Source organism: Adiantum capillus-veneris, chromosome 12 (genome assembly GCF_014529385.1).
Source record: "Adiantum capillus-veneris isolate H3 chromosome 12, ASM1452938v2, whole genome shotgun sequence".
Lineage (NCBI taxonomy): Eukaryota > Viridiplantae > Streptophyta > Polypodiopsida > Polypodiales > Pteridaceae > Adiantum > Adiantum capillus-veneris.
The window spans coordinates 38,216,544-38,231,741 of NC_140942.1; the positions used below are offsets into that span (position 1 = coordinate 38,216,544).

The 15,198-nt window shown below is 45.2% G+C and overlaps 1 protein-coding gene across 2 annotated transcripts in view; it reads right to left on the reverse strand.

The window, feature by feature from the left end:
• The window catches only part of GTF2H2 (general transcription factor II H2), a 68,069-nt gene that overhangs the window by 2,834 nt on the left and 50,037 nt on the right, over positions 1 to 15,198 (reverse strand). The gene's annotated exons all lie outside the window — the stretch shown is intronic.

Consider the following 15,198-nt stretch of genomic DNA (forward strand, 5'->3'; position numbering starts at 1 on the left):
ACAAGCCCAATCATAGACAACCCATACGATCTTGGCCCTCAAATGTAGAAAAGTAAAAAATAAATCCCTAAGAAACAAGAAACACGTTTTTGGGAAACGAGAAATGGGAGGCAAGGGCGGAACATTTGGAGGGGGGTAGAAACCCTCCAAACCAAGTTTCAAGCAACTATGGTTTCATAGGACTGTTCTATATAACACATTACAAGGAAAAATATCAGAGGGTTCTCATGCACTCGAATCACAGTTTGCATTACTGAAAATACTTTCCATACAAGTGAAACCAATTGCAATTGAAAACACAAGCGGTGATGACAACTGATACGATAGCACCAAATTTCTCTCATAGCCATGGCCCCTAATAGGCACCCCTGGTGGTTTTTTATTTTCAAGCAAAAGTGTGTACAACTGCTCTGTGAGCCCACAAATGGCATGTATGGCTCGTACTTACAGGCCCTGTGGTTGCTTTTGGCGACCACAAAGCAGCTTCAAAGAAACTCATGCTGCTAAAAGCAGCAAGCCATGTTGCATTCCAAAAAAAGCACTTATGGGCTGTCTGCCATCTCACTAGTGTCCATACATGCTGCCACGTAAGCATGCTGGTCACCACGTCAGCATTTGGCCGAAGCAACTGCCACATCCTCGATCTTGCCTTGTTCTCTTTTTGTTGCCGTTGTTCCACGTCATCACTTTTAGACATCACCACACGCTGGATATGCAATGCTGGATATGTCCTAAAGAGAAACACAGGGCTGGATATGCTGCCCACACACGCAAGCTGCCCACTCCATGTGCATATCACTGGTTAAAGACTTATTAGGCTTCAGGTAGGGCAACTATCCACCAACTTTTCCAACAAATAAAATAAATCATAAAATGATTTATTCTAAAAATGGGTCCAGGGGGGTCCAAATCTGGGTGCAATTGTCGCACATCCGCCCACCTAGGAATCCGATTGACGCGCGGTCTCGCACATAGGATTCCTCTAACCTAGAACTACATGCTCGTCATACCAAATACCCACCGTAGTGTAATAACATCTGTCAAAACGCGTATAACGGGTCACCGCGGCATTGCTACCACCTTGAAAGGGGTAGAGAGATACTTTTTTTGGCCGAGACTCAAGAAGGATGTGGACGAGTTTGTGCGTAGTTGCTTGGTATGCTAGAAGGTCAAGTTTGATAGGCATAAAGCACAGGGATTTTTACAGCCTTTGCCCATACCCACCTGCCCCTGGGAAAGTTTTACAATGGATTTCATCTCTCGAGAACACAACGTGGGCACGATTGTTTATTACCCAGGTCATCAAATTACATGGCATGCCTGAGACAATTGTCTCCGACAGGGACCCCAGGTTCACGAGTTTCTTTTGGACGGCTATCTGGGAGAACATAGGCACGCGGTTGCAGTTCTCGTCATCATTCCACCCGCAGGCTGACGGGCAATCAAAGATTGCTAATTCAGTGGTACTGGATCTGTTGAAGTCTTCTTTGTTGGATCAAAAGACTACTTGGGAAAGGTTTTTACCTTCGGTTGAATATGCCTACAAAAACACGTTTGACTCTTTAATGGGGAAGATGCCATTTGAGATTTCTCAATTTGCTACGAAGGTTCTACCCTTCCTTAGCGCGAAAGATAAGATTTTTCTTTGAAGCCGACCAGTTCACAAGGGACTTGGTCCGGAAGGCTTTGCAGAAATTTCCAGAAAGACAAAAAAAGGCAACAGATCGCCATTGTCGCAATTTGAAATGAAGGATTAGGTGCTCTTACATTATGGGAAGGCACGACCGAGAAAGAAAACAAAAGAGAAAGGAGCGGCTTCTTTGAAAGCTTAGCATGACATAGTGTGGACCTTTCCAAGTTTTCCGAAAAGATAATTGAAGCTGCCATAATACTTGGAGGATTCACAATGCTTTTCATGTGAGTCTCTTGAAGCCTTTTGAAGGCCATGTGCTTGATGATGAACAACTCGAATTGGACGAAAACTTGTTTCAGAACAGAAATCGGCACAGAAATCAAGAAAAAAGGTAAAGCGAACGAACGGTTCTTGGTTAAATTCAAGACCTACTTCCTATTGGATGTGAAGCGAATGGAGGAGGAAGACCTAGCAGATATTCCTCAGAATGTGAATCTTTACCTTTAAGCTTTTGGTTAGCATAGTCTACTCCAAATGGAACCCTGAATTCAGCTTGGCCAGAGATCTGGTGCAGTGGGTTTGCACAAGAGGAGAGTTACTCCGCTCCTTTGTCAAGAGATGCCTCGATTTTTGAATAACTAGAGTCACTGATGTGATACTGAGAGCTAACAGTATTCTGTTGGATGACTTTATGAAGAAATATCAAACTGACTTGTCCTTGACTTGCTTAAGTGCAGGAACTGATAGACGAAATGACTGTAGCATTTTGGTCTAAATGATCTTGAATAGACATGGTTGCAATAGGGGTTAGTCAATCGGGCATCTATGAGGTCCCGACTGGATCTAGATGCGATTGCTAGCTACATTGCCGGTAAATCATGGTCTAAGATCCGAATGAATGTTGAATGTCCCGTGATGTCGAGTGATGTCCTGTGATGTCATGTGATGTGACTGTCGATTCATACATGTGCTAGATGTGTGTTTGTCACAAGACGGGCACCACGTGCCAATAGAAAATAGCAGACTGAACATACTTTTAGCACTTCAATAACAACTGAACTGAAAGAGAGAGATCACACGAGACACGGAGCGGCGGAATTCCACCCCAGAGAGTATTGGCTCCAAACCTTGGCGCCCCTTTCGGTATTTCCTTATATTGCATCAACACAATATAAGCCGGTACTCCAGACTCTGCACCTTCGCTAGGAAGCATGCCAGAGAATGAGCCCTAACCTCATATTTAAAGGCCCTTGGCCTAAAAAGCAATTACAATGAAAAGCCTTCAAACTTAAAAGCATCTCGTCCAAAAGCAAAGCCAAAAAGCTGCCAGCGTAAATCACGGAAATCCGTACAGCCTGCCACGTCATCAGCCAACGCAAAACGTGAAAATTTTCCCTTAGGGTTAGGGTTAGGATTTCTACAGTTTTAGGGTTTCTTGCAACAAAATTAGGGTTTGCAGGTTTTAGGGTTAGGTTTTCTAGAATTAGGGTTTGCAAGTTTTAGGGTTAGAGTTTCCAAAATTAGGGTTTCAACAGTTAGGGTTTCTTGTAAAAATTAGGATTAGGGTTTCTGCTCTCGGGCAACCACGTCATGACTTTGTGACACTTCTTCTGCTACTTGTTCTTCTTAGGGTTTAGGCCCCTCGGCCGGTAGCTCCGTTCTTCAGTAGGTCGACACGTCAACAGTTTGTTACATCTCCCCTTCTTGAAAGAGAGTAATCGTCCTCGATTATAGCATATCTGCAAAACAACTCAAGTTAGCTCAAAAATTTCCGAGGGACATTCCAAGGGACAATCAGTTTGCTCTTTTTATTAAGGAGCAGAAAGGAGAAGCTAACTCCTTAATCAAAACAGCAAGAAAGTAGAAGCTAACTCTTTTGATCAAGGAGTTCGCTTCTCCTTTCGGTTGTTTTGATCAAGGAGTTAGCTTCTCCTTTCTGTTGTTTTGATCAAGGAGTTAGCTTCTCCTTTCGGTTGTTTTGATCAAGGAGTTAGCTTCTCCTTTCATCCAGATCAGAACTCTTGATATTCCGGCGTAGTAAAATTAGCCATCACACCCAGACCGTACTGATCTTCCACGGGTGTCTTGATGCATTAAAATTACATACCCAGGCAATCTCATCCAATTAGGAAAATTCAGTAATTGGCACATCACGATGCAAAAGAAATGCTTACATATGCATGTTACAAGAAACAACAAACAGCGCCGCTGAGCACTCCCCCGAGACAAACGGTCTGCGGTATGAAGCTACTCAACGACTTCCTCGTCACACCCCCCGCAAATAACCTAAAAAGGTCCGGGCCATGAGCTCAGAGGACTGTACAACCAAACGCTCCCCAGACCGCAAACTGCATCGCTTGGAGGTTCAAGCATACAACCAAACGATCCCCAGGCATCGGCCTACGTCGTTCGGAGGTTTTCTAGCATACAACGAAACGCTCCCCAGGCATCGGCCTGCGTCGTTCCGAGGTTCAAACAATACCAAAACACTATTTCTCACTTCTCCACCCGGGAGTAAAATCACCAATCATTGAAACCAGTATCAAACCAGAGTCAAACAATTCAAATCGACACCAAAACAGGTTCAAAACAGGTACCATCCATTTCAAACAAATTTCAAACAGGATCGCCAAACAAGTTCTCAAACAGATTTCAAACTTAAACTACATCAGTCGAGCTCGAAAAGTCGACTAACTTTCCATCCTTAAACCTGCACCAAAATTAGGGTTAAATTCATTCCATAAGGTCGTAGCCGAGCACAACATGGTCCATCGGCTCTTGGACAGACAGTGTTTCTTTGGCGGCGATGGTAGTCGCAAGAGATAGCAATCACACCGAACCTCCAAGGTTATCAACTCGAGAAGAGACATCTACTGAGAGATGTCGAGAAATTTCAAGATATAATCTGCTAGGGTTTCCATGGCAAGCATTTTAGAATACCCCACTCTGCCAGAAGTTGCACTCCGAAGGAAGTTGTCAGAAACCATATGACTTCGGGCAATTTTTTTTTTTTTCTTTTCTTGAAAGCTTGCCAAGTACTTGGAGTATGCTACTTGGTAGTTGTAGACATCAACATCTGCATGGCACTGCTTCAGAGAAAAACAGTGACTTGAAACAAATCTGAATCCTTCTCTTGCAAGTGATCTTAATTGGCTTATGCCCTATAAGACATGAGTGGTGAAGACGGGAGCGCGCCCGATGCGCAATGAAGTAAGGGTGGGAGTGGCTAATAAGTCCAGGTTGGAGGGCGAAGATACCTCAAATAAAGCTCTGTCTGCTCTTTTGTGGGACCGGTATGCTTTCAGAAAAGCACACGCCTAATGCTCTGATACCATTGTCACAAGACAGGCACCACGTGCCAATAGAAAAGAGCAGACTGAACGGACTCTTAGCACTTCAATAACAATTGAATTGAAAGAGAGAGACGACACGAGACACGGAACGGCGAAATTCCACCCCAGAGAGTATTGGCCCCAAACCTTGGCGCCCCTTTCGGTATTTCTTTATATTGCATCAACACAGTACAAGCCGGTACTCCAGACTCTGCACCTTCGCCAAGAAGCATGCTAGAGAATGAGCCCTAACCTCATATTTAAAGGCCCTTGGCCTGAAAAGCAGTTACAGTAAAAAGCTTTTAAAACTCAAAAGCTTCTGGTCCAAAAAGCAATGCCAAAAACTGCCAACGTAAATCACGGAAATCCGTACAGCCTGTCACGTCATCAGCCAACGCAAAACGTGGAAATATGTCCTTAGGGTTAGGGTTAAGGTTTCTACAGTTTTAGGGTTTTGATAGCAGAATTAGGGTTTGCAGGTTTTAGGGTTCAAAAGCTGCTTTAAACTTTGCGTAGAGAGGTAATTTTTCAATCTTTGAGGGAAAACAAGCTTTTTATCAATCAAAAGGAGAGTGAATTTTTCCTTCAAGAGATTCAATACGTAGGTCATACTATCTTTCAAGATGGTATCCGTATGGATCCATCAACGTGGAGGTAATAAAAGCATGGCCTAATCCAAAGACTCTACATGAGTTACGAAGCTTTATTAGTATGTGTGCATACTAAAGATGCTTCATAGCAAAATTCTCTCAAATAGCAGGACCATTACATGACTTAACAAAGAAGAATGTTAAGTACTTGCCTTGCAATTGCGTAGAAAAAGCTGCAAAATTCCGTACGCGCCGCAAATCACGGAAATGTCCATACTGTGCTGCCACATCAACATTTCAACGAGGCGGGTGTGTGTACCGGGCAGCCATGTGTGTACAGGGCAGCCACGTCATCAGTTTGTGACACTTATGGAACATGCTAAGCAACGACTTGGAATGCACGACGACTCATCGACTTATCATCCAGACATGATAGTATCCACCTCAACCGGGCAAGAGTCTGCCAATGAAGAGGGAACCAGATGACAACTCATCACAGGATTCTGGAGAATGAGATGGTAGCACATTTGAAGGTTCCGATGAACTAAGGGAACCATATGCAAGTTCATCAGAGGATTTCAGAGAAGAAAGGGGATCGGATGATAGTGCGTCGTTATTGAGATTGATGTGCCAATGGACAGGGGAAGCTAGCAAAGCTACCCATAGGTACTAGGGCACAAGGAAAGAAACGAATAGGGAATCAATTGGTAGATTAGAGAATTGCCTAGACCCATGATAAGATTTTTGAGCAGATTAGTATGATCTAGATTTGGATACTGCTTTTGCCAAGTGCACGAGGCTCGTGAGAAGTCAGAAGCACGGCATAAGAAGGCAGCCGATAAGAATCGACGCGACTTGTAGCTAAAGGAAGATAATTGTGTGCTCTTACGGTTTGAGAAGGCACGCCTAACGAAACAGAAGGAAAAGGAGTGGCTTTTTCCAAAGCTAAGTGAAACCGGCCCGTAGGGCGGTAGGCGTTAGCTTTCACCCGTAATTCTTTACTTTAGACACACACATAGAGCACTTCGCAAAGGAGACTTGTACACTTAATCACACACACGGCTCGGAAGCTAGAATGCTCTGAGCAGACACTGACAACCTGTAGGCCCCAAAATTGGCGTGCGTCGAATGTACCGTGGGTTTCTCTGTTTTATGTCCGACGCGTCAGTTGACTTCGCGGCAGAGTTATAAAGTGTTCCCCTAATCATACCGGAGGTAATGACGCGAACACATTTCACGGCCCAAAATAGCAGTTCCCTAAATTTTAGGAGATGCTTCCGTTGGGCTCCCACTGGTCTTCTGACCATCTATCCTCATTGGGACCGCATCCAAAAGTGCAATGTGGCCCAACTTTCGGATGCTTTTTGTTGGTAGTCCCACCTTGACTTTACGCCTTAATTGAGTTCACTTCCTAGTATCCACCCACTTGCTAAGTGCGACGGGGGGACCTATATGATCTTGCTCTGAGCCTAGACATCCTCTTACCATACGAATTCCAGTGCCGACCACTACCCATCTGCGGGTGAAACTACCGTTCACATTGGCCATGCAATGTCCGACCGTTTGCTACTTCAAAAAGAGGGTCTCAAAACAAATAAAATAAACCCCATTGGAAAGAAACCAACAACCAAGGTTAGCAGTAGCCACATCCTTGTGACATGGTTAATAACTGCCACGTCCTCGTGACATACCCCCCTCTTGAAATCGCAAACGTCCTCGATTGCATACCATAAATACACTGCCATTGATGATCTTGTGCTATCAACACTCTTTTATCATCGCATGTATCCGCAAGAAAGGTCGTAACATACATAGATACAAATGACTTAATGAGACCATCATACTTTCGCCATTTCCATCTATGGCACTGAATTCATATGTACATTTGATGTACTAGCTCTATCATTACCGCTGCTTTGCACACGTTGGGTTGGGGCATAAGTAGGCTGTAACCCAAAGGCTTCAAGGTAAAGCTGCAATACATTTGGTGACTCTGACAGTTCATGCTCTTCCATCTACTTTGCATCCATAGGCGGATAGTTCTTGAATAGCATCTTGCAACTTGTCCTTTAACTTTTCTGTCCTTATGTGCCAAAACTTGCTCAGGTACCAGGATCTCATCAAGTTCCTCAACTTCTGGCTGATCCTCGACTGGCATATCTTCTGGCACATCACCCACGAAGGGTCTTAGAAGACTCACGTGAAACGCATTATGAATCTTCCATGCATCAGGCAATTTCAGCCTGTAAGCCACATCGTTGATCTTGTCAAGCACTTGAAAAGGCCCATAGTAACGCATTCTGAGCTTAGGAAACAGCCGTTCCTTGCCCTTCATCTTCTTTAACCTTGCCTTTTCGAACCTTAACAGAACCCAATCACCAGGTGATTTTTTTGCTTTGCCTGAGTCTTCTCCAAGGCAACTTTAATTTTCTTATACATCTCATCCATGTTCTCAACATATCGATCTGCCTCAAAGATCTTGTCCTTTGTATGCAAAATGGGAGGCCCCAAAATTGGCGCCCCTTTCGGTATTTCTTTATTCTTTATGAAAGGGAATAAAACCTGTGATCTCCCACAAGCTGCCCCGCACAATCTAGGCTAAGAAACACCTGTTTTGGCCCGATTTCGGCAACATAACTGTACTAGGACGCTTCACAGTCAGTATCCCCACGCAATAGGTGACTTTCCCGACGCATACGGACACTTTGCAAAACCTGGCGAGAATCTGCAGCACGCTGAATTCTCTGTTTTCTGTCCGACGGGTCAGTTGACTTCGCGGCAGAGTTATAAAGTGTTCCCCTAGTCATACCGGAGGTAATGACGCGAACACATTTCACGGCCCAAAATAGCAGTTCCCTAAATTTTAGGAGATGCTTCCGTTGGGCTCCCACTGGTCTTCTGACCATCTATCCTCATTGGGACCGCATTCAAAAGTGCAATGTGGCCCAACTGTCGGATACTTTTTGTTGGTAGTCCCACCTTGACTTTACGCCTTAATTGAGTTCACTTCCTAGTATCCACCCACTTGCTAAGTGCGACGGGGGGACCTATATGATCTTGCTCTGAGCCTAGACATCCTCTTACCATACGAATTCCAGTGCCGACCACTACCCATCTGCGGGTGAAACTACCGTTCACATTGGCCATGCAATGTCCGACCGTTTGCTACTTCAAAAAGAGGGTCTCAAAACAAATAAAATAAACCCCATTGGAAAGAAACCAACAACCAAGGTTAGCAGTAGCCACATCCTTGTGACATGGTTAATAACTGCCACGTCCGCGTGACATACCCCCCTCTTAAAATCGCAAACGTCCTCGATTGCATACCATAAATACACTGCCATTGATGATCTTGTGCCATCAACACTCTTTTATCATCGCATGTATCCGCAAGAAAGGTCGTAACATACATAGATACAAATGACTTAATGAGACCATCATACTTTTGTCATTTCCATCTATGGCACTGAATTCATATGTACATTTGATGTACTAGCTCTATCATTACCGCTGCTTTGCACACGTTGGGTTGGGGCATAAGTAGGTTGTAACCCAAAGGCTTCAAGGTAAAGCTGCAATACATTTGGTGACTCTGACAGTTCATGCTCTTCCATCTACTTTGCATCCATAGGCGGATAGTTCTTGAATAGCATCTTGCAACTTGTCCTTTAACTTTTCTGTCCTTATGTGCCAAAACTTGCTCAGGTACCAGGATCTCATCAAGTTCCTCAACTTCTGGCTGATCCTCGACTGGCATATCTTCTGGCACATCACCCACGAAGGGTCTTAGAAGACTCACGTGAAACGCATTATGAATCTTCCATGCATCAGGCAATTTCAGCCTGTAAGCCACATCGCTGATCTTGTCAACGACTTGAAAAGGCCCATAGTAACGCATTCTGAGCTTAGGAAACAGCCGTTCCTTGCCCTTCATCTTCTTTAACCTTGCCTTTTCGAACCTTAAGAGAACCCAATCACCAGGTGATAACAGCAATTCATGACGGTGACGATCAGCAGCCTTTTTCTGCTTTGCCCGAGTCTTCTCCAAGGCAACTTTAATTTTCTTATACATCTCATCCATGTTCTCAACATATCGATCTGTCTCAAAGATCTTGTCCTTTGTATGCAAAATGGGAGGAACCTTTTTGCCGCCTTCAACAATCTCAAAAGGTGCTTTGCCAGTAGACGAATGTACCGTATTATTGTACGCATACTCAAGCATAGGCAAATATTGTTCCCACTTGCCCTTATTATCTGACACATAGTATTTCAGCAGATCTAAGACAGTAGAATTAGCCTCTTCTCACTGTCCATCAGTTTGTGGATGAAACGAAGACGAGAATTTGAGCGTAGTGTCCATGTTCTCAAACAATCCTCTCCAAAACAAACTGATCATGCGAGGATCACGATCACTGATAATCGATTTGGCATACCATGGTACTTAAACACATTGTACATGAACAAGCGTGCCATTTGATCAGATTTTATCTTCTTCCTGACAAGGATAAAATGGGCTGTGCTTGCTGAACCTGCAGATAATGGTCCATATACCATCATTCCCTGTTGGCGTCCTTGGAAGATCAAAGATAAAGTCCATAGCAATGCTTTCCCATGGCTTATCCGGAATCGGCAGTGGTTGTAACAACCCTGGTGCCTTTTGCCTGTCAAACTTGACCTTTTGGCAAACTATGCATGCTCGCACAAAGGCATCCAAATCTCTCCTCAAGGTAGGCCAATAGAAGAATGTCTCTACCGCTTTAACTGTCGCATCAATGCCACGATGCCCTACATATGGTGGGACATGACTCTCTACCATGACCTTATGTCGCAGTGGCCTAGTGACACAAAGTTTGCCATGCATCATCATAAAACCATCTCTGAGGAGGTAGTGCTCGTGATGTTGCCCCTCTTGTAACTGTTCAAAGATCTTTGCAAAATCTTCATCAGCAGTTTACTGTTCCTTCATGTCATCTAACTCATGATGATAAGGAATTGACACAGCTGAAATTTGTGGCTTTCTTGATAACGCATTAACCACAACATTCTTCTTGCCTTCCACATGCATAATCTGGAAGTGGAACATGGAAAGAATGTTTGCCCATCGCATATGCTTTTCAGATAACTTTGACTGTGTCAAGAAGTATCGCAAGGTCTGGTGATCTGTTTGGACAACAAAATCAGCACCTAAGAGGTAGTGCTTCCAACTAGAAAGCGCATGAATCACGACCAAGAGCTCTTTCTCATAGACTTGCATAGTCCTCTCTGGCCCTTACAAAATTCGGCTTTCATAAGCTACTACCCGTCCGTCTTGCATTAGCACTGCTCCGATGCTACTGCCACACGCGTCACACTGGACCACAAATGACTTCCTGAGATCTTGCAAAACAATAACTGGATCTGAAGTCAACTTTTCCTTTAAGAGACTAAAAGCTGAAATCTCTTTTTGGGTCCATCTGAAAGTGACCTCTTTCTTTTGCAATGCGTGAAGAGGCGATGCTATCTCTGCAAAATTTCTGATAAACCTTCTATAGTAGGAACACAATCCCAAGAAGCTTCTGACCTCGTGCACAGTCTTCAAGTCTGGCCATGTCTTGATAGCTTCGACCTTTGCGGGATCCATTCTAACACCATCCTTTGAGACTATGTGGCCCAGAAAGTGGATCTCTTCGAGGAAGAATTCACTTTTCTTAGGATTGACAAGTAACATGTGACTGCGCAGCTCTTTGAACACAATGGTCAAGTGACGCCTATGCTCCTCTTCATTCTTTGAATACACTATCATGTCATCGAAGAACGTTCCAACAAACTGTTGATGCGAGCGGAAAATCCGGTCCATCATTCTGTTGAACGTGGCAGGAGCATTTGTTAGCCCAAACGGCATCACTAGAAACTCATAAAGACCAAATGTCGTTCTGAACGCAGTCTTGTGCACATCCTCTAGCCTTATACAAATCTGATGGTACCCACTCTTAAGGTCTATCCTGCTGAAAATTGCAGCACCCTCTAAACGATCGAGAATATCATCAATTCTAGGAATAGGGAACCTATTCTTGATGGTATTCTTATTCAACGCACGGTAATCAATACACATGCGCCATGAGCCATCCTTCTTCTACACTAGGAGCACTGGGGAGCAAAAGGGTGAAGAACTAGGCTGAATCAGCCCCTTCTCTAATAACTCCTCAACCTGGCCCATAATCTCTTTCTGCTGCGCCGCACTAACCCTGTAGGGAGGTCTATTTGGTGGGCTACACCTTGGCACCAAATCTATCCGATGGTCCTCAGGTCTCTCTGGCGGCAATTGCGACGGTAATGAATCAGAAAAACAGTCACTAAACTTTTGCAAAAATGCTGACCTTTCTTTATCTAACACAGATAAATTTGACTGATCGCTATCTGAGACATCACGTGCAAAAATTAAGTACACAGAAAGATGATTCTTTATTACAGAAGTGATAGCAGAAGCAGATACAATAGGGACTGACTCTCCTTTAAGCTTTACATCCAAGATGTGAGTTTTGCCCCTATGCTGTACAGTGATCTTTTTGTTGTAGGCATCCAAGACTCCATGCACTCGGAACATCCACAGGATCCCCAACAGGGAGTCACAACCTTCCAGCGGCATGATGTAAAACTCTTCAGTGTCCACATACGACTAAATATGCAGACGCAGTTTTCCAATGATGGGAGTAACACACTCTGAGTAGCCAGGACGTGCCAACCCTGCCTCTGCTATGTACCCCATCTCTTCAGCTCGATGCCCAGCTTCATAGCTCCTCTCCTTTCAACAAGGCAAGACCAATGTTCGCAACTTCCATAAGCTGAGTAAGGGTAGCCACTCTGTTCTTTGTACAGTAATCACGAAGCCCTTTAGGCAGCCCACAACAGTACTTCTCTATCTGCTCTGTCAGTGGCACAAATCTATAGGAGGTCACTGAGAGTAACGCTTTACAAAACCTCCTATTGTACTCCAGCAAGCTCTTGCACGAAGCTGAAGTAAGCTGGTGCCAATCTGTCAAGACGTCGGCTTCAAATTCATTTGATAGCCAAGCAGATGCAAACATTAGCTTGAAGTAAACCCAAGTGGCGGGTGCCTGTCCTTGCATTAACAATGTCGTCCACCATGTAAGCGCATTGTCCTTTAAGAAAGTGGCAGCTTTCCTCACCTTCGAGGCCTCTGTAAAATTCCCTCCCGCATAAGCTGTGTCAAACTGCTGGAGGAAAGTGAGGGCCTTTGTCTTATCCTCGAAACCACTGAAGGTACTGAACTTTACCGCTGCACCACCTTCTTTGTAAGCCTTCGGCTTCTCTAGTGCCCCCAAATTGTCATACGGAATGGTCTGCAACATGGGCACTGTAGTAGGCATGATCGGCACGTGTTGGCCATTCACATTTTGCGTCAGAGGTACGATATCTGGCTGCTGTCCAGAAAAACCAGCCATGCCAAAATGACCCTGTGGCACCCCAAACTGGCCTTGGTTACAGTGGAAACCTTGCTGCATGCCGATACTACCATACATGGGGTTTGGCATGATGCCTTGCATACCCCCGAACACTGTTCCTGGCATGTACGGCTGACTTCCAGGCGCATAACCAGCCATACTTTGGAACACTGATCCACCCCCGAAATACCCAGGATGTACCGTGGGTGGTGGAAAAACTGAGTGCATAGCCTAGTATCCAGCTCCCTGTCCATTCAAGACAGCATGCTGGCTCTGAAAGGTGGCAGGCTGAACTGGCATAACCTGTGGAATAGGCGTTCTAGCCACCTGTTCAAGCACGGGAGGAACCTGATTTGGAGCCCCCGACTCCGCAACATGCGAGTGTTCCCTTTCCTCATGCGTCACATGAAGTACCTGGGCTTGAGCATCAACAAGCTCCGTACGCGGCGTAGGTTGCCTATTTTGCTGTTGCACTGGTGGCGCTTGCAAGAATTCCATAAACCTCGGATTCTGCACCAACTGCGAAAAGACATTCACCGCGACAACTAACTGAGTCTTGAACGCATCATCCTCAAGTTGCCCTGTCATAAAGCCCTGTACTACTCGAGGGGCATTCACGTTAACAGAAGGTATAGACTGACGTGGCCGTGAGCTCTCTTCAATCTCAAAAACCATAGGAATCTCCTACCTGTCCTTTGAAGAGGAACCCTCTTCCATAATTCCCTTCCCCTTGTCGGCCATAGTGTAATCCCCATGTTCCTACACTGTGTGTCTTTACCCTGAACAATCCAGGCTGACTCTTTGAGAAAAAAGTAATTGATATCCCGGCAATGGAACCATGAAACCGGCCCGTAGGGCGGTAGGCGTTGGCTTTCACGCGTAATTCTTTACTTTAGACAAACACAGAGCACTTCGCAAAGGAGACCTGTAGCGGGAATTAACACTTAATCACACACACGGCTCGGAAGCTAGAATGCTCCGAGCAGACACAGACAACCTGTAGGCCCCAAAATTGGCGCCCCTTTCGGTATTTCTTTATTCTTTATGAAAGGGAATAAAACCTGTGATCTCCCACAAGCTGCCCCGCACAATCTAGGCTAAGAAACACCTGTTCTGGCCCGATTTTGGTAGCATAACTATACTAGGACGCTTCACAGTCAGTATCCCCACACAATAGGTGACTTTCCCGACGCATACGGACACTTTGCAAAACCTGGCGAGAATCTGCAGCACGCTGAATTCTCTGTTTTCTGCCCCAAAAATGCGCCAGTTCACCTGTACAACGGTCCCCTTGCGTCCCTGAACCTCCTGGGGGTATTAGGGTCCGTTTAGGGCCGAAACCCTAAACCTGCAAAAATACACAGCAGGCTGTAATTCCCTGTTTTGGGCTCCGTTTCGCGTGCCGGTCGCATCCGTAGCAAGACCTCGAGCTCCCGCACCTGTAGGGCTACTTGCCCTTTGAATCGGACGAGATTTCCGGCGTGAAACCTCTCCGAATTCACCTGTACCTGCAGGGGATTAGCCGCTAGCTAATCCAATACCTATGCAAGAGGCTCTTGCCTCGGCAATCGCGCATGAACCCACATAACTGTACATTGGTCAAATGAAAAGCCCACTAGTGGGGCATAACATACTGCTCGTAGGGGAGAGAGAGGGCAGTGCGTAGCGTGCAGGGCATCACTCCTGGCACCGCACTGTACATAAGAGGGAAAGGAAGCACTCCATAGCTCTTAACCTGTGACAGACTGCATAATGAGGCCTTCCCAGCTTAAAAATTCAGCGCCCAATTTTCTGGAAGAGGCAAGTGCATGAAAATGTGACACTTGGCGCATTTACAAGCATTTTCCCGTTTCGGGTTCGCCGCTTAAAAATATCCCAACCGACGCGTCAGTTGACTTCGCGGCAGAGTTATAAAGTGTTCCCCTAGTCATACTGGAGGTAATGACGCGAACACATTTCGCGGCCCAAAATAGCAGTTCCCTAAATTTTAGGAGATGCTTCCGTTGGGCTCCCACTGGTCTTCTGACCATCTATCCTCATTGGGACCGCATCCAAAAGTGCAATGTGGCCCAACTGTCGGATACTTTTTGTTGGTAGTCCCACCTTGACTTTACGCCTTAATTGAGTTCACTTCCTAGTATCCACCCACTTGCTAAGTGCGACGGGGGGACCTATATGATCTTGCTATGAGCCTAGACATC